The sequence below is a fragment of the Muntiacus reevesi genome, chromosome 10, assembly GCF_963930625.1.
Source record: "Muntiacus reevesi chromosome 10, mMunRee1.1, whole genome shotgun sequence".
NCBI classification, from domain to species: Eukaryota; Metazoa; Chordata; class Mammalia; order Artiodactyla; family Cervidae; genus Muntiacus; species Muntiacus reevesi.
Window position 1 is genome coordinate 72,534,107 of NC_089258.1, and position 21,370 is coordinate 72,555,476.

Below are 21,370 nucleotides of genomic sequence, written 5' to 3' on the forward strand. Positions count from 1 at the left end.
GTACAGTAAAAGGCAGGAAAAATGAAAATAGAGGTTTTTATTTTACCTTGAGTTTTGTGTAATCTTAACAGTGATAACTCTAAACCAAAGCATGCCCTTGGGATTTAATGACTAGATAGGCTTAATAGAGGATGAATAGACCAGATAGTGATAAATACACCAGGATCGTAATGGATTAAACGTTATCCTATAAAATTAGGAAATATCAAGCATTTATGTTCAGAACTGTGTGTCTGACAGGAAGCTGATTCAACACATTAACTAATACATTACTGAAAACTCTACAGCAGGACAGGGATTACCATGATTGTGGTGGAGTCAGAATATCTAATTAATTAATCCCTATTATTAGAGCAGCATGGCTCTTAACCAGGAATGCCTTTTCCACCTCATCTCTTTCTACTATTCTGCTCCACGAGAAGTTAAACAAAAGTTCTTAACAAGGTTCAAACTTCTTTCATCAATCAGGAGGTTAGAAGCACAGAATCCCTGTTCCCTGCTCCTCTGTTAGTTTTCTAGGGTTGTTGTAACAAAATACTGCAGCCTACTGCTTAAACAACATAGCATTTTCTCCGCACTGCCCCACAGTCCTGGAGGTCAGAAGTCTGAGGTCAAGGTAACGTCAGTCGGGCTGCTGTCTTCTAGGGGCTGTGATGGGAATCTGCTCCATGCCTCCTTCCAGCTTCCAGTGGTTTTCTGGGAATCTTTGGAGTTCCTTGCCCTGCGGACACATTACCCTGACCTCTGCCTTCTGTTGACTTGGTCTTCTGTCTGTGTCTGTCTCTGTCCACATCGATCACTTTTATAAGGGCACCAGTCGTATTGGGTTCAGACCCCACTAATGACCTAATTTAATGTTATTTGTAAAAGCCCTACTTAAAAAAAAAATAAATAAGATCACATTCTGAGATATTAGGCTTAGAATTTCAACACATTTTACTGGTTGGAACAAAGTTTAACCCATAACACCATGATTCCACCAAACTGGGTCTCCTATCTGATCTGACTGATGTTAGGTCATAGGCAGAGTATCAGTGTAAATTGCTAGATCCTCTGGATTTCTGGGGGAACAGGAACTTGGTGACGGTGTATGCTTTCTCCTTTGCTCTCATCAGGCAAGACCATCCCCAGAAGATGTGGTGCCCAGGACAAAGCAGAAGTTGATCTCTTTCCTAGATGGTACTTACACATGTATGTGGGCATATATAACATCCCCCCCACACACACCCCTAAGAAATCTGTAAAAATAAATACTGAAAACAAACTCTAAGGAGAAATAGAAAGAAGCAGTGACATACTACACATTCTATAGAGTAGTTGCCACTCATCAATGGGGAGATACGTTCCAAGACCCCACTGAATTTCTGAAACTGTGGACAGTACTGAACCCTATATATACCATGTTTCCTCTGATAAATACATACCTGTGATAAAGTTTAATGTATAAGTCAAGCACAGTAAGAGACTAACAATAATAAGAGAGCAGTTATAGCAATATACCATAATAAACGTTATGTGAATGTGGTCTCTTTCTTAAAATATCTTATGGTACAAATTAATGCATTTTCCATCTTCATTAAGCACTTACAAACACTGTGGCCGTAACTCCTGCAGCTTGAGATGCAGCAGCAAAACTAGCGTGACTTATTCCCTCTTCACAATTTGATGGATAGAAGATTTGTTCTTACCATAGAGCTTGGTAACTTTTTTTTTTTAATTTATTTTTATTAGTTGGAGGCTAATTACTTTACAATATTGTAGTGGTTTTTGTCATACATTGACATGAATCAGCCATGGATTTACATGTATTCCCCATCCCCTTCCCCCTCCCACCTCCTTTTTTTCTTTTTTTATCAGGTCAAGAACTTTATGACTTTTCTTTGGCTTATCTGCATTGCCAACATCACTTTTCCTGCACTTTGGGGCCATTGTGATGTACAATAAGGGTTCCTTGATACCCTGTGATACCACGACAGCTGATCCAGATCCGATAACCAGGATGGGTACTAAGAGAATATGGGGCTGGACAACGGGATGAGTCACATCCTTGGTGGGACAAAGGAGATGGTGTGAGATTTCTTCACTCCACTCAGAATGAATGGCATGCCATTTAAAACTCATGGATTTCTTTTTTATTTCTGGAACTTTCCACGTCTTATCTTTGGACTACAGTTGGTGGTGGGGAAAAGGAAATCAGGGAGAAAGGGGGACTGCTTATAAAAAATAAAAATTCCTTGCCAGGAGGGTCTAGTTATTGTGTAAGTTATGCATACAGGCAGGCCTCATTTTATTGTGCTTCACAGATTTTTTTTTTTTTTTTTTACAAATTGAAGGTCTGTGGGGACTTTGCAACAGCATTTGCTCATTTAGTGTCACTGTGTCATTTTATGTTTCCAACTTTTTTGTTATTATTTTTTTGGTCATGATGACCTATGATCAGTGATCTTTGATGTTACTATGATGACTCACAGACAGCTCAGATGATGGTTAGCATAGTTGAGCAATAAAATATTTTAAAATTAAAGTATGCACATTGTTTTCTGGACATAATGCTATTGTACGCTTAATAGTACAGTGTAAACATAACTTTTGTGTACACTGAGAAACCGAAACATTTGTGTGAATCAATTTTTTTCCATATTTACTTTGTTTTGAGTCTTAGAGCCAAGCCCATGATACTTCCAAGGTCTGCTTATAGCTGAAAGCCTGTGTCTTTTTGTACCCAAGCTGGTAGATTCATCTCCTTCTCCTCCATGGACTGTCTAGCCCTCATGATCTAGCCCAGGGTGCATCTTGAGAAAACCTCCAGTTTATTGGATCCACAAGGTAATTACTTGTGGTTATGACAAACTTCTTCAAGTTGACAGTTTGGGGCAAGGTGCATCAATGCCTATGGCTCTGATGCAGCGATTAGAAAGGTGGAAAGAACAGCAGAGAAAACACTCAATTATTTTTGCTGATTTGGTTTTCTTTCAAGTTCCAGTAGACAAATCTTTAAGGATACCAACAATCTACTAATAAGCCACCTATGTACCAATGGCAAGGAATGTAATAGGCATGGAAATTAAGTTTTTCCTGAGGTGGAAATTACATTTTCAAAGAAGAGCTGGTAATCCTTTATAAGTAATGATCCATGAGCTATCTTTTCAAAAGGTATGTTCTTTGAGATGGTTTTGCCCACGTTGTACACACAGAGGGAAGAAGCTTTTGAAGGTGTATCTTTGCTGTCTTTGCTCCAGTTTGTAACAAGCCCTGCAGGCCTCGCCAGTAGGTGGGCTTTCTCTGCATGGTACCTGCTTTGACTTAGCTACATCCTCATCTCTTACAAGGATGCTGTTGAAAATGGCTGAACCTGAGGAGACACCTGGTGGAGACAGAAAGCATTCTTCTCTCATACTTTATGCTTATTTCTTCTTTTCCAGTAATATTTCAGATGATATGAGCCCAAGGTAATGTCACAGAGTCTTTCTATTTTCTTCTTAGCAGTCTAGAGATGTGAAGCAAGTATACAAGCAGTAAAAAAAAAAAAAAAAAAAAAGATGCTATGTGAATTTAACCTCCTTATAGTATAGCTTAGATGCTATGAGTTTATTTTTTTATTTATTTGCTAATCTGCTTGTTCATAGGTGCATTAGGGAAGCAGAGGTCTTGGTCCTATGGGAAGCTCTTATATTGAGCTATGGAGGCAGAGCATACAGTCATCGAGAGCAAGGATTAAAGATGTAATTGCAGGGGACTGAGACCACATGTAAATGTGAAGTGCAGGTGAGCAAAGAAGAGGGGACTGGGAAAGACGTCATAAATGGATGCAATAGTAGAAGTGGGGTGTTAAACAAGTAGAAGATTTGACAACAAGGTCCAACTGTGTAGCACAGAAAACTGTGCTCAGTATCCTGTCATAAACCATAATGGGAAGGAATATGGAAAACAATATATATAAAATATATATATTTATATGGGGGGATGTGTGTGAAACACTTTGGTGTATAGCAGAGATGAACGCAACATTGTAAATCGGCCACATTTCAGTGACATCCTTTAAGAAGTAGGAGATTTGGTTGAACAGAGAGGGAGAAGTTGCCGTTAGGCTGAGGGTGTATTTCTCTAAAGATAAGATGCATGGATGGCAGGTGGGAAGGACTCTGACTTGTCTGTAGCAGCGAATACATTAGGAAATAATGAGAGAGAAGTCAAACTAGCTTGGCAAGGCATAGCTTACTCAAAGATAGCTCCTTAGCCTCAGAAATGAAAAGCTTTCTAGCCTCACATGGTATATGCAGTAGGCGATCTGACATAATGGAATGTAAGTGGTTTGGAGTCAAGACCTTTTGAGGCTGAGACATAGAATTGGGATACCATTGCTTCCCTTTTATTCAGTTGGCAAGTAATAAAGACAAAGTCAGACTCAAGGGGTGTAAATAATCTCCACTCCTTAAAAAAAAAGAAAATCTTTTGGCTACTCTACTTGCTCTGCTTGGCATGTGGGATCTTAGTTCCCCAACTGGGGGATTGAACCTGCATTCCCTGCATTGGAGCACAGAGTCTTAACCACCGTAGGGAAGTCCCAGTCTCTACTCTGATAGAGCAAGGTAAAGTCATGTATCAAAGCGGATTGCTACAATGGTGAGAAATGTAGCTAATGATGCAGTGCACCACAAGTAATTCCCTTAAATGCCCAGCTATGTTGTCCTCATCTCTAAAGTAGAGTGACAGTGCCTGTCCCTTCACCGCAAGATAAATACAATAATTCATATCTGTATAAATTTTTATCCAGCAGTAAAGCACGATGTGAAGAAAAGGGCAATTATTTTGCACCTGCTTCTGTTCTTTCCCTCTAATGAGAACAGAAAATCCCTTCAACAGCCACCTTCCCCCCAACCTCTAGTGGCACCTTCTACTCTGGACTGAGCTCTGTGTAGAAGAATGTCTTCCCAATAAGTGCTTCCTGAAGAAATGTGGGATGAAAGATTCTGCAGTGACTTTGGATGTATCCAGAAGAATGATTGGAAAAATGAAAGTCTTGCAAGTTGCTGATGCTTTCTTCCTAGATGTTCGGGTGATGCAGGAGATACGTTATCCATCAGAAAAGTTCTCTTGAACGCTTCTCTCCCTGGAGCGGCAGTGTTCTTCCACTGCCCACCTCCACGCGTTCTTGTCCCTTCTCCTTTATGCCAAAGTGGCGATAGGTATGACTGTGGGCTTGGGTTCCCGGTGTGGACAAGAGGAAGCAGATAAACTAGGACTGACATTGAATGTTCCTCTTTTTAGCATTAAGCTCTAGTTAAAAGTGAGTTAACCTCCCAGACACATTCGGAATGTTGTTCAGAGTTATTCATGCACATGTTCAAAGTTATTAATTCATTCAAAACATATTGACTCTCGAGGGCAAAAAGTATAGAACTCAGCGTTATTTAGGATATAAGATAATATGTTACTTTCACATTTGAGCAGCTTCAACTCCAGGGCATGAAAGATCTTTCTTAGGAAAGCAGGTTAGGAGATGTCAGTGTATTTAGTCATCTGGATTAATTCAAGAAGGGAGGATGAGTTTTCCTGATTGTCTGCAGCAAGGCGTAAGTTCATAAATGACTCAGTTTAATCAAGGCTGACTTTGAAAGTAACTGGGGCTGTTCCAGATAACAGTTGGCTATTTCAATGGGGACAGTGGTGAAGGGAACCGAGTTTCACATATCTGTGCTATGAATTCCAGTTCCTAACTTCACAGCTAATCCTCCAATTTTGGGGGCAGAGATTTAAACTGGGGGAACCATGAATATTAATATAATCTGAGATTTCATAGATGAAACATGTGACTAAGCTTATTCAGAATTGAAGTCTGTACAAAACCCAGGCCACGTGGAAAAGTTCAGGCACGAGAATAAAGAAACAGCAGCCAGAAAGACTCACATTTTGCCACTTGCCGTGATTCTTTTCCACTCCTCGTGACCAAATCTAAAGGCATTTCCACATTAAGTTAAGCTTCAGAATGGTGTTTGTCTGTTGTAAAACTGAGCTAAATTCCTTTAAAGGCAGAGACACTATGCAGGTTGCTCAAGTGTTTTGATTGGATTAAAACACAAACTTCTGGAAACAAATCTATTTGGAATCCTTCATATGTATGTGATTTTTCTCTCTCCCAAATTCCCTTTTTTTCTTTGCAAGGCAATGCCTTGCAGCTCCTTTTTCCAAGATAGAAAAAAATCAATGATTACCGACAATGGTCCAGCACTCAAAAACAACTCAGAAATAGAAAATCAGTCTGAGTGTGTGACAGAAGAGGACAGTGTATGTGGTGATAGAAGGAGCTACCGTTTCAGGCTTCTTCAGGGCACTTACAGGGATCAGTGCAGACAGCATGATTGGAAAAGGGGAGGCACCAGTTTCACTGAGAGTTATGAAGACCCTGGACCTTTCCTTCAGCTGACTTGCCTCCGCTCACTCTTTATGGCCAGATATGATGTCTTCCTCATCTTTAGACACTGAGTGGATCTCCTTTTAACTCTTACTAGAGCATGGGGGCAGGACCAGCCAGCTAAGAGAAGAGGCAGTCACAGCAGGTGCCTAACGTGGAGTTCTTCCAGTATGAGTGGTTAGAAGCTTTCATTTTATAGCCAACAGCAAAATATAAAAGTCTAGACTTGGAAGTCAAATGGCTGTGTTTTATTATTTTAACTATCTTGAGATATGCTTGATAGACAAAAAGTTGCATGTATTTGATGTATACAACTCTTTGAGTTTGGGGATAAACATGCATGCATGAAATTATCATTACAGTCTATGCCATAAATGTATTCATCACCTTCAAAAGTATCCTTCCACCTTTATTTCTTCTCATTTGTGCATGTGTGATAAGAACACTTAATGTAAGGTTTACTTCTTAGCAAACTTTTAAGTATTCAATATGGTACTAATAACTATAGTATCTATGCTGTATAGTAGGTCTCTAGGATTAGTTCATCTTTCATAGTTGAAACTTTGTAGCTGTGATTTATCTCTCCAAGAGAGAGTGAAGGACAGAGGATCCTGGTGTGCTGCAGTCCATGGGGTTGCAAAGACAAAGTCATGCAGTAAGGCATGGCTTAGTGACTGAACAACATCGACAAGCTGTGATTTATTATCCAGGCTTCCTAGCATGGCCTTAAACCAGTGAGAGTGTCAGGTCTTGAGGTAAAATTCTCCTGGTTATGTAACAAGTGGCTTATGAATTTATATCAAAGAATAATAATGTGTCATTTTAACCACCTCAGGGGTGCAGTTACATACAGGTATTCATTGGAGAATGCTCTAGGTCTAGCAGAGATTAGGGGATCCTTGAGGATAAGATGCCTAAGGAAAATTAGGAGTAATTCTCTGGCAAATCTGGGAGGAGGAAACTACGATGGCTATGGGGAGAGGAAAGGAGAGGTGACTTTGCAAATAAAAAAAAAAAAGAAGGAATTGTGGTTTCCCTGGTGTCTTTAATACGAAGGAAATGAGAAAAACACAGGAGACAAAGGTAACACAGGAGACGGGGAAACGGTGGCACCCAAGATGGACTTGTGGACACGGAGTTGGGGGAAGGAGAGCGTGCAGTGAATTGGGGAAGTGGTTCTGATATACGAACACTACCATGTGTGAGATAGCTAGCTTGTGGGAAGCTTCGAGCATAGCACAGAGAGCCCAGCGTGGTGCTCTGTGATGGCCTAGATGAGTGGGATGGGGTGATACATGCATACATATATCTGATTCATCATGTTGTTGTCCAGCGGAAACCAACACAGCATTGTAATTATACTCCAATTTAAAAATTTAAAAAAATAAAAATTCCTTGCTAATATGAAAACAATAATTCCATATCACTGTGGATGTATTTTCCATTATTACTGAAGTATTTCCCAAGCAGATACACCCTGGGGTCATAAATTGGCTAAAACTCTAGATAGACCCAGGGAAGTATATCCTGGAGACGTTTGTTCTACTTCATCTTCCCTGACTCTTCTGGAGTCAGTTGCATTTTCACAGGGCTTTCTTTTTGTGCTCTCACCGTGGCTGCCAGCAACTTTGGCCTGCCAGGCCTGCTCACTTACATGAGCGTTTCACCTCAGTATTCTGGGCAAAGTCCCCCAGGTTCATTCCAACAAGACAGGCCTGGGTCACATGCCCACTCCTGAACCAATCACTGGACCCAGTGGTTGGAGGCTTTGAATAGCTTCAGTTAGGTGTGATTTTCTCATATGCATCAACTGATGAGAGAACTGAATCCCATGTGATCATGTGGACCAATAAAGGGGAAGATTTGGGGAAGTTTGGAAGGGTATGGATGCCAGGGAAGCAACAAGAAATTGGCTGTCGAAATACAGTTAATTTACACACTAGTTGAGTTACAAGCATGCAAACTTTGGTGACCATCAAAACATCTGCTCTATACTTGTTCCCCTGCTAGCCCAGGGTATGGGATTAGATGGCAGTTTATCCTACACTGGGTTCAGGGGAAGGTAAAGAGGCTGCATAGTCAGTTAGTCTGACCCCTCATTTCTGCTCTATACACTTTGGCTAATTCTCAATAATCTGGATATTGAACTTAGAAATACTATTCTTGTCTTCATCTGTGTTCACAGTACTTGACACCAAATAGACCATCATTCAACAAATGTTTGCAAAATGGAGATGACTGTCTGGCTGTACTAGACACACTGATTTTGATGTTTTAATTCTCCTGTTTCCTAGATCATTCTCACCTGGATAGCTAAAGTCCTGCCCAGACACTCTGTGCCTAGAGTCTCCTATCTACCGATTCTCACATAAGACCTGGTTCCTGCTTCCTGGTCTCCACACTTCTGTTTCCATCCGTGACCACCAACCTCTGCGCTGTCTGTATCAGGGTTCCTCAGTGAATGTCCTAGGACTGCCGACTCTAGGAGTGAATGTGGTGCAGAGGGTGGGTCAGTTGTGTTTCTGGAGAGGGATTGCAGAAAGAAGAAATGTTTGATTTAAAGAATTTTGACCTGTAGTTGGAAACCGCTGACCAGAAAAATTAATGAGATAAAATGAAAAGTAAAAATAAGAAGTGTGTGGTGTAGGTCTGGACATTTCTCCCATCTAACTTCTAAATTCCATCGTCAGTGTTAGGGATGGCTTCTAGGAAAGCATTAAGCATTTGCTCAGTGAAATAGATGGGGTTATTAAATTGGTGGCTTAATTCAACAAAAGCAAGGTTGACCAGGTGCAAGCGGTTAGTTAAGACACGGAGCTTGAACGTTCCACTCAGAAAACAGGTCCAGACACTGGTCCCCAGAGACCAGACACCATATACAATGGGGCTAAACCACAGGAAGCAATCTGAGGAAGAGATGGGCAGATTGGATTCTGAGGTGGAACTTGGGACAAAAGATAGGAGATACTGTGACAGAGTGTGACCATAGAAATATCAAGATATCTTTTGTACTCCTCAGATACCGGTTTTTCCAGAACAGAGTATCAAAACCAAAGAAAGAAACTCCTTTCATCAGTGAGGTTTAGAAATGAGAGCCCTGGGTACCCTGTGAGGACGGTCTCCACTCGTTACAGAGAGGTTTGGGGTTGGATGCTCATTGCAGACGACTAGGAAGGGTCAGACCGATGCCCGAATCACACTTTTGGTTCAGCCCAGCCGCCCATTCAGACAGTGACCTTGACTCCCAGGGGCTCAGCAGGTGCTGTTTTGGACGGCACAGTGTTCCCACCGCCCCCTCCCACCGCCCACACCGGTGCTGTTTTGTCTGCCATGAATCAGAGAACTGAGTTCTACATCTTGAGTTGCTCAGAATGCTACAGATGTTTCCCATTCTCCTTCCAAATTTTCCCTTTTTCAGCCTGTAGGCAAAGGCCAAAGGGCAACATCAAAAGCAGCAACGTCTCTGCTGTCTGATCGCCTCTTAGTCTCTGGTTTTTCTTGGACTTCTCACAACAGTTTGGATCCCGCCTCAATGCTTCTTTAGAATTCTGTTCAGGGAGCTGCTACGTGTTTGGATGGAGCTTAGTACTTGGAACACACAGGGATTGAAACCACATCCAAAGACATTGGCAGTCAGAGTCCTCATTCTTCAGTACATCCCAAAAGCCTCTGTGTTTCCTACTGACTCAGATGTTTATTTACCGCCCCCCATCCCATATTTCCTCACAACTCTGCTCTACTATCCCACCATTAGTGGGACCTCTTTTGGGGGGGCCTCTTCTTTGAGGCATGTACCTCCTCCATTACCATCGTGGCCCCCACATTATTGCCTAGATGAGAATGACCAAATCCAGGGAGATTAAGTGATTTTTCTAGGGTCACACGTCTAGTAAGTGGCAGAGTCTGATGAAGCCTCTTAGTGCTAATTGTTCATACAAAATAAAAGGACAGTTATTGTTACAATAATCACTTAAATCCAGCACATGCTGATTACTTCAAGCAATACTCAAAATAACTTTCAAATCCCCAGCTTGGCGCTGTGCAGGAGACTGGTAAGATATTTGTCACAATGATACAAAACAAGAGAGGGTTGATGATCTATTATCTTGAGCATTTGCCTTTCAGGGAAATTATCATGAAGTCAGAAAATTACATAAACATTATGAGAATGTGACTCAAAGTATTTCCCCTTAAACTTAATAATGAAACAATCAATTAGGCATCTCTGGATTCTCATTTGTTTTCTTGCTGCAAGGACAAAGTGAATAATACATCTTCGGGGAAATGTTCTCTATTAGGCCTGATTGACAAAAGTTTCCCAGTGAGTGAGCTGGTCCCAGTATAAGTATGTTCTGACAAAAAGAAATGAATGTTAATGAAGAGAGAGCCTCCTTGCCTGACCATTTTAACAAGATGACAAATATTAAGGAAATGTTTTCTGATCCCAAATTTAGTATTTAGAAGTTGAGATCCTCCTAATTTTTATTCCAGGAATGATAGTCACCTGCAAACTTCTAAGATATCTTATTGGAGAGATCAGAAAGTGACCTCTTCAAACTGAATTAGTTTTATTCAAGTTCAATACTGGAAAAATGGTTTAGATGAAGTAATGGCCCTGGATAATTATGACATTTCGCTCTCTGCTGATTCCATCACATTTTTTCAGATAAGGACTTATCTTTGGGAGCTTATCAGAATCACTCGAATCTTTTTTCCCCCTTCACTTGGGACTTTAAGTGTTCTCAGTGGATTGTACAATGCTGTTAATTAGCTGATTTTTAGTGATTCTTAAAGTTGTGACTTGAAAGATTACCATCTTTCAAGTAATGCTAGCATAATACTGCCATGAGTTTAACAGAAGAAAAATTAAGTCAAAACACTTTACTGTGGCTTTTTCTAGAATACTGTTTTTTTCCCCCACTTTGGCAAAGCTTTTCAAGTCCTTCGCTTCAAGCTGATCTTGGTAATTAAAAGAATGATTTTAAAAAACCTCTCAAAAAGGGATTCTGCATAATAAAATTCATTAAAATGCAATATTCACAAAATAAGATGTTTTATCATAACTATATGGAGAGGAAAATGGGAAGGAAATTAGGTGCTTCCTCCATATCCATTGCCCATGTGTTTACTGCAGTTTAATTGTGTAACTGAGAACTTGACACATTAACAAGCAGTTACCAGTTAGAGCTATTAACAAGTTGGGCTATTAGCTCAATTTCTCTTTAGAGCCTTGAGAAAGGGAGGGAAGAATGAAACTAGGAAGGAAGAAAATTCCTACTTGCTAAGTTGTCCATCAGAAGAGCAGCCTTTTCATTCTCATGAAAGTGCCTGGTGAAAACAGCTAGTGCACTGGTGAGGAAGACTAGTTCATTGACATGATACGGTACAAACCCACTTATCTCAGAAATAAGGAAGATAGCTAAGCTTAGAAGAAGCCGTTGTAATCAAGCAGATGGGGTAGTCATTCACATAACTCACTGGGCATTATGGAAATACAGCAACCGGATGACGAATGGACTATCCCCCAGGCTGGGCTGTTGTCATGGATACACAAGCAAAGAGAGCCTTGCAGTAAGCCTGGCGGGAAACAGCCCTGGCTAAGCCAGGCTGCCGAAGCCCAAGTGCCACCTGTCTGTACCCAGCCCTGGGTGTTGGTCAGACGGATGAGAAATTCTCACTGTGATCCATTTCAGAAAAACCCTGGACATTTAACCCATTTAATCATGTCCTAGCTTATAACATATCTTAAGTACTTTGCCTTAATAAATGAGATTTTTGTGTTGTCATTTAATATTTTTTTGCTATTGATAGCTTGCCTTTCCAAATCGGCTAATATCATCTAAAGGATAAGAGATTCCATACGATCCTGCTTTTACCCACAGTCCATCTAATTCTCCTACTTTAGAGGCTTAGTAGATATTTTCTGACTTATTTGGGTTTAACTGCATGGGGCATTTTGGACGTCTCTGTAGAGTAGATTCCCCCTTTCGGGCACACACTTCTGATCATCCTCTTGTCTCAGTTGCCTTCAGGTTGAGGACCTTCCGGCCTCCCACCACTCACTGCTGTGTGACTCGGGCCTGGTCCAGACCCCAGCCTCATGACTGGGTGCCTGCTGCCTGTTCATGAATTTGCTGACAGTAACATTAACCCTGAGTCACCTGTTTTTCTTCCACTCTCTGAATTCCTCCAAGAAACATTCCTTTCTTTGGAATGGCTGTCTGGTCTTAAAGTTTTCTTAAATCCGGTTCACCTGCTGGGGGCGTTTACCTGTTTCTGCCCCTTGTATGGTGCCAGGGTCTGGTTCAAGAACTGGCCTCATCCACACAGGCCTCCATCTGCTGGAAGTCATAGGGCCTGGCTTCATCTAGCACCACGGAGAAGACAAATGGCTTATCCAGTCATTCATGAAAAGGGGGTAGGATGAAAATATTTATAAGGGGGGATCATTTCTAAACTGCCTGCATTCCTGGGTACCCACTGATGCCCCTGCAGTGAGGAGACATCACTGCCTTTACGTGCCTTTACGACACAAGGCAGTTGAAGCTACTTTCAGATTGGGTGGATCTGGGACTAACTCCATCCCCTTGGAAACTTTGTCCAAGCCAGCCCAAATGTTCTCAGTTCACACGAAATGCTGCTTTTGGCAATACAGCAATATTCAAGAGCAGGCTTTAAAATGCTCCATTTCTTCTTAATTATTAACTGGTTGCCTCAATGCATGTGGGGCTTCCCTGGTGGCTCAGAGGTTAAAGCGTCTGCCTGCAATGCAGGAGACCCGGGTTCGATCCCTGGGTCGGGAAGATCCCCTGGAGAAGGAAAAAGCAACCCACTCCAGTACTCTTGCCTGGGAAATCCCATGGACGGAGGAGCCTGGTGGCCTACAGTCCACAGGGTTGCAAAGAGTTGGACACGACTGAGCGGCTTCACTTTCACTTTCACTTTCAAGGCATGTGATAGAAACCCATCCTGTAAAAATATCATTGATAAAATATTTCCAGATAAAATTTTTCTTCATTAGAATCTCTGGGTACACGCATGCATGTTGTGTGTTGGGGAACTTCCAAAGACATGAACCAGTTATCGAGTTAGATCATCATGGTATCTGGTAAGGCATCAGTTTAAAAACAGTGAGAAGTAGTCACCGTATTTACTCTTTATTTTTGGTAAATGTTTATATCTTTCACTTAAAAAGTGCTGAGGGACTGGATCTTGGGATGTACAGACACCAGTTAGCAAGTCCTTATTACCCATGAAATGAGTAGAAACTCCTTAGTGGCTCTAGGGTGTCCCTCCATCTCTAGCCCCAAAGACTTCTTCAGCCTTGTTCACAGCCATCCTCTTGCCTGCACTCCATGTTTTACATTTCCGAGCTTCCTGAGGTTCTTAGAAAGCTCCCTTTTAGCACATGTTTGCCTTCATGTGGGTGGTTTTGCTTTTTCTCAGATTTTCTTTGTTATAACTTGTAGATATTCACCCTCAATACATAGCACACAGTTCTCCTCCTCTCTGAAATCTTCTCTTCACAACTCAGATCAGGTTGGGTAAGTGGAGAGCAGGAAAAACATGCTCTGAACCTGGCGTGTACACTAGCTGTGTGGACCCAGGCAGGCCACCTCTCCTCCTTGGGTCTCTGTCCTCAGGATCATGATCACTTCCGTCATTCAGAGGACAGTCACGGTGGGGAGATACTAAGGTGACTGACAGCTCAGGAAGATCACGGAGTCTGCCACTTACTGATTATAGGTTCACCCAACATGGGCTTTCCTTGTGGCTCAGATGGTAAAGAACCTGCCCACAGCGAAGGAGACCCAGGTTTGATATCTGGGTCTGGAAGATCCCCTGGAGAAGGGAATGGCAACCTACTCCACTATTCTTGCCTGGAGAATTCCATGGACAGAGGAGCCTGGTGGACTCTAGCCCACTATATATAGTCAGTGGGATTGCAAAGAATTGGGCATGACTGAGTGACTTAACCCTTTCATCCAAGATCCTTTTTTTTTTCTTTTTCTTTTTGCGTTTTGAACCACATACCTTTATAGGCCCTCGGATGCAATTCACTTCTTAAACCATGAGGAATTACTCCCACGGAATCCTCCCTCTTGAAAGTGAACATTCACAAGGCTTGAGGGAGCACGGACCCCAGAGACTGGAGAAGAAGCTTATGTCTTATGTCCCTGGCCAGAGAGAATAGGAATTTGGCAAGAGCAGAATAGAAAGATGACAGATTTGGAGCTGTGAGCCGGAGTGCTGAGTGCCCATGGGGAATACACAGTAGCATATTGCCTGTGTACACTTTCTGAAGCAGTCGCTGCCAGCCCGGGCAGACACAGCCTATTTATTGAAGAGCATTGTTTCAGCTTCCCTAAAGCCCCATCAGAAAGGGCAGTGTTTCTCTGAGTCCACATAAAGCTATCGGCTCGGGGAGAATGGTGGTCTGCAGCCTTCAATCCACGTTCTTTTTAGAACATGGAAAGACAAAACACAGAAGAGTCTTGAAGAATAACCTCTGGTAAAACGTGACTGAATTCTGCATCGAGTCACTGAGCGTGGGGCTTCTTATTGCAAGTTGGATGGATGCTGGGTACCTGGTGACAAGGCTAGAGGAAACGATGTCAGAGGTAACATTTTGTGATTAGGCAAACCTCTATATTCAGCTCGGCAGGAGGTAATGTTAAAACGGCTTGTGAATTTTACAAAGCATGCTGTAATATTTTTCATTAACATTCCCTTTAGCTTTAATGGTAGGTAGTAACTGCTGACAGATGACAGCCATTGTGGGTGTCTGCTAATACAGCTTTTCCGTGGAAGACAGAATAAATGTGAGAACCCATTCCACTTGAAGGGGATACCTGGGGAGAATCAAATTGGTGGGCAAAACATGAACTCTAGAAGCTTGTCGCTCACTGCTCCCTTATATTTTGCTGTGAAGAACGTAGGTTTTAGTAAATCGATGAAATAGGTTTCTGGGAACTGACATTCTTTCAGTCCCTTAGGCTGCAAGATCAAGCAGTCAATCCTAAGGGAAACCAGCCCTGAATATTCACTGGAAGGATTGATGCTGAAGTTGGAGCTCCAAAACTCTGGCTATTGGAAAAGACCCTGATGCTGGGAAAGGTTGAGGGCAAGAAAAGGGGAGGACAGAGATGAGATGGTTGGATGGCATCACTGACTCAATGGACATGAGTTTGAGCAAGCTCTGGGAGATGGTGAAGGACAGGGAAGCCTGCTTTGCTGCAGTTCGTGGGATTGAAAAGAGTTGAACATGACTTAGTAACTGGACACTCTTTCAATAATTGTGATATTCCTGTGATCACTAGGGATACGGGGAAGACAGAGACCCTGACTTGCAGCATCTCTTAAAGCATTCTGACACCATGGAACATGCTGGCATCTTTAGAGCAGGAAAACTGATGGCCCAACCAGTTCCAGTGAATGTATCACAAAAATTAGTATCACCCACATCCTTTTCCGTTAGTCTTATTATGGAAGACCTTAGTCTTATTGTTCTTCCAGGTCATTTCTGTCCTCTGCCATCATAGGCAACAAGGCACTAGGAAGTGTGAGCCAAGAGAGCAAGACCTTGCCCGCCTAGCTTTCTCTCTGGTGACCAGCAGAGTCCATGGCCCGTTGGTGACGCTTTGTAAATATCCGTTGGCTGAAAGAGTACCCCGTGTAGTCAGCAATGTGGTCCTCTAAGTAGACAGGCATGGGGAAGCAAGTCTGGAGAGATCTTCATCTCAATCTGAAGGTATTTGACTTAATTCTCCCATCCAGTGATGAAGTTTTTATTTTTAAAGATTTTTTTTGATGTGGACCATTTTTAAAGGCTTTATCAAATTTATGTCAATATTGTTTCTGCTTTTTGTTATGGTGTTTTGCCCACAAGGCATGTGGGGTCTTAGCTTCCTAACCAGGGATCGAAGCCTAACCCCCAGCATTGGAAGGTGCCGTCTTAACCACTGGACCCCCAGGGAAGTTCCCACTGATGAGGTCTTTTTCGTCTCTCCTCTAGCCTGTTAGATCCATGTTTTCACTGGACACAATTCTCAGAATCATATGTGTCCTTCCCAAATTCATTTCCACATGTCCAATAAGCTGACCCAAGCATATAGAAAAACCTACACGAAGATTTTGAAAGTGCTTATGTTTGGAGAGAAGGTTTTGTGTTGCCTGCTAAAGAAACATGTGACCTTGACCCGATTTCCAGCCATTTGGTTCTTTCACATCCTATTTGAGAACAATATCTTTTAACTTCCTGGAATATAATAAAAACAAAGAAAGCAGCAACAATATTTTGATTTAAAATGAAAAATTTGCATCAGGCAAAGAAGATCTATTGTGTGAATGCGTATCTGGAAATAAAGTAAAATTTGGGAAGTCCAATAGCCTTATTGAGTAGATATTATTTAGTTTGCGTTGGAGCGTATAGGTTACCAAACTTTAAAAGCATTGCAGCACTCTGAGCTTCAATTAGATTATGGACCAGACGTTGGTTAATTTCAAGCCGTAAGTGTGATCAGAACAAGAGCAACTGATCCATCCTCCCAGTTTGCTTTTCTTTGGTTTGGGGGCAAGACGTAAACCCTCTGAAACTCCAGATGAGCAGATGGGCAGGGCAAGGAGTGGGCAGGACAGAATTCATCCTCCAGGTTCTGGGGCCAGTTTGTCTTTGCAGAGGCCCGGCCTGAATATATGGTGCTGCCAGCCTGGGTCTCCCAGTGAGAGATATAATTTTTGTATTCTGAAACCATCTTATTTTTCATCGTGAAAATTTGACAACAGACAGAATGTACCAGGGTCCTGAGACAAATGAAGGCAAATCATGTCTGTGTTCCTGGTAGGTGACATTAGCCACAGACAGCAAAATGACTCCATCTGTAGCTCTCTTCAGTCTCCTCGAAATTCAGTCCTGATGGTTTATGCTTTTTGGAGCAGCTCTTCAAATTAGAAGGAACAAGAAATAATCGACTGAGCATCCTTTCTGCTCCTTTCCTGCTGTCTGCCTTTGTTACAACTATGCTAACTTTTGTTTTCCAGTTGTGATAATAATGAAAAAAGCAGAAAATGATCCCTCAGACTGGAGACAAGCCAGGAATAAACTGAGGCCACAAACTTTGTGATTCTTCCCTCTACTGGCCAGCCTCTTAGAAAATGATTCTGATGAGCAGCATTAAGAAAGAAAGAGGTGGCTAGTGGTAAAAATCACAGCCTTCTATGACATGTAATGGAGGCTTGATCCGAAGCAGGGATCCTTACACTCTGTTGTGCAAAAGAATCACCTGGGGCCTTTAAAAATACAGACTCTGATTCAGCAGCTCTTGGGTGGGGGTCCAAGAGTTTGTGGTTCACAGGCATCCTTTAATTAATAAGAGTCTAGAGACTCCTTCCAGCACTTACTTGTGACTGAGTTAGTGACTTAAACTCTGGGAATATCAAGTTTATTTATTTCTCAGTTGGGGTTAATACTATTAGTTACATGCATAACTATCTCATAAGGATATAATAAGACATAAAGTAAGATCCATATGTTTAGTTTACATGTGTGTATATATATATATATATATATATACACACATATCATACATTGTGATCATACAGATCACACATACAGATCATACATTGTGATACTTCATATAAGTAGATTATTGAATCATCACCAGTCCACATGTATTCTTTTTTAAAAATATTTTTTAATTTGACTGCATGAGGTCTTAATTGCAGCCTATGACCTTCTCTAGTTTTGGTGCACAGGCTTAGCTGCCCCATGGAATGTGGTAACTTAATTCCCCCACCAGCATTCTAACCCACATCCCCTGCATTGGGAGGCAGATTCTTAACCACTGGACCACCAGGGAAGTCCCAACATATATTCTATATTATTGCCATTATTATGACAGAATAAATGGGAACCCTTCTCATTGCTAAGCTTTCATGATTTCTTTTTCTCTGTAAAACAGCCTCTACTATTCACATTCATAGCATTTCACCTGATTGAAAAATCCAGGAGGAAAGGGAGGGGTAAATAAGAGCCATTGGACACAAATAGACTTGCCCTGGCCACGAAGGCCATTGCCCTTCACGTGGGGAATCTCAAAATGCGAGGCTCTTGGGAAATCTTCACCTCAGTACTGTTCAGATTGCCATTTGATTGTTACTGCAAAGGAATGACTAGATAAGAAAGTCAGGAGATTTTAAAACCAGTTTGGAAGCAAAAGAAAGTGCAACGAAGCAGCAGTCTCTTGGGAGAAGGGTGTAATGAACTGAGATTTGTGCTTCCATGTGGCAGGCCCTCCCCACCCTCCTCACTCACACACACACACACACACAGAGTCAGGAACATAAACTTAAAAAAGGAGTATGTTTCTAAACAGCTAGCTTCAAGCCAAAACTGATTGTGAGTCACTGTTTTTAGAAATGGTCTCATTGCAGACTTGGCTTATCCTATGAGTAGAGGAAGTCATTTGTCCCTGTGATCAAAAGGAAGCCAGAGGTCGTATACAACTTAAGAGAAAATATTTTTCCTTTATGTGTGCTCCTTTCTGTAGATCTTTATGTAGGAAACTGTCACTAACTGTGTGATCTATTGCAGTTAACCAGGGCAGGGCATGGGCCAGCCTGGCTCTCACCAGCTGGATGGCACCAGAATATAACTTTGTGATACACAGCCTCTTGAAGACAACAAAAGGTGAGAAGGTGCTTTACTTGCAGGTGAGAGGAACAGATTCTAGCTAATTTTCTAAAAAAGGGGGATCCGTAGGAAAGGCAAGATGGGATATGTGAGAGTGAAAGGGGGCCCCAGAATCAAGCTTGAAAGAGACAGGAACAAGGAGGCTTCAGGTGGTCTACCAGCAGTAGCAGCTCCAGAATTTCCCCAGTAGCTTGAGTAAGGACCTATCTTACTCAAGGATTTCTATCCTTCCCCTGAGAAATCAGTCCCTAATGAAAGTGTGATGAGCCACAGCTTGAGTGAAGGAGCCTTGAGAGGGAGTTTTGGAAAAGAAGTCTTGAAGAACCACCTTCATGTCCATAGCAGGGGGGCAAACTCCAGAATTAACACTCCAGGAGTTGTTAGGAAGTGCTGATGACCAACAAAACAAAGCAAACAAGCAAAATGCCATTAAAGGGGGAAAGTCCAGTAGAGAAACGTAATTTCTTCCCTTCAAACCCCATGTTGACTTTGTCTAGACCCCATGCTGGTATCTGATTTCTCTCTATGTAGACCAGAAGCTGGGTGCTTTAAGTCTTTAGGGTGGTGGCTTGGATACTCGGCCATGGCATAGAGATAGGCAGTCTCCTCTGCATGGTTGTAGGACACAAATCTTGGTGACACTTGCTAGCAGTGGCCTCTGTATATGTGCTGAGTCAGAATTGGTTTGACAGTCTGGAGCTGAAAACATCAAAAAGCTAAAAAAAAAAAAAACAACCTACGTGGACTCAGTAAAAATGGGAGTCAAGATAAGAAGCTTAATCGTTCATAGATAAAAAATAATGTTCAAAGTAGAAGAGGGTAGGACTTTCCTGGTGTCCAGTGGCTAAGACTCCATGCTTCCAATGCAAGGGGCATGGGTTCGATTTCTGCTTGGGGAACTAGGATTCTTCATGCTACATGGTGTGGTCAAAAAAAAAAAAAAAAAAAGTAAAATGGGGGGATGAGAAACAGGAGGGCAGCTCCCTGATCAGCTTTGTGTCCAGTTCAAACGGTATGTTTGATCTTGAACTTTAAGACAAGTCTCAGAGGAATATATACACAGAACACGCTAATCTTTCCAATGACCAAAGATTAGTATGGACCCAAGCTCAAGAGCCATATTGGGACTTTACTGTAGGCTGATTAATAAGTAATTCAGGATCAATAGCAGCTTGTGGTGAACAAGGACATCAAGGGTATCCAGGAGAACAAGAGAGGTGGGGAAAGGTACCATCTTTTCTAATCACAGAACAAATCATCATGGCAAATCATGTCTAATTTTGACTATCATTATTATTAAGAAGTGTGATCTTAAGACCAGAAATCTCTGCACGGTAGTCACATGAGAATTCTCCTCTGGTAAAGGGTTTTGTTTCTATATGGACTTGATAATATTCAAGGGCCAGCACTTAAATTGCGTTACAGGGATGACCAGCCCCTATGGAAGAGCTGAAACAAAGCTACGCAAATCATCAGGTGTCCCTGAGCAGAATCAGGTTCTGAAATCATGGTCACCCATCCAAGTTCCTGATTTGTCCTCTGATTTCCTGAAACTGGACACCTGGGGTAGGGATTCAGTAAAGGTTTCAGTGTTGTAGGCATGCCTTTGTCAGTCTTCGCTGCCCATTCTTCCTTCTTCTAATCAAATGTGTTTAGCATCTCACTGAAAACCTTTTGTCTAAGCAAGCAGGACATAGAGTTGAAAGAAATTCTGAGTCCTTATTTTCAGTTTCAAGGAGACAAAATATTTTCCCTTCAATTATCACATCTTTAAGAAAACTCTGATACTATTGGAAGCTGGGCAAGTACTGATAATAAAACAAACGGGTAAAAACTTGAATGTGAGCAGATGAGAGGAGAGGCCACAAAGTTCCACAAACAATGGTGAGCTTTATACACTGTCATTCAGGAGAATATATTTGGAGATGTAGTGAACAAGTTTGAACCCCTAAGCAATGACCGTAGCCTGGTAATCTGTGTCATGTTTTAGGATAAAAACTTTAAGAATGGGGATTCTTCTGAATTCATGAGACTATAGAACTAAATGGAAGCCACCTGTGTCAACCTCACAACTCTGACTCAGAAAGATTAGGCTCTAAAGCAATACAGAATTTCACTGTTTACTTCAAGGAATTTCTACAAATCAATTTATGGGAGCAAACAGTTTGCTCATGTGGGTAAATAACTCTTCTATCAGGATAAATAAATTGTTCTCTTGGACAAACAACTCACTTATCCAACAAAGAATTTCCTTATCAAGATTGGCT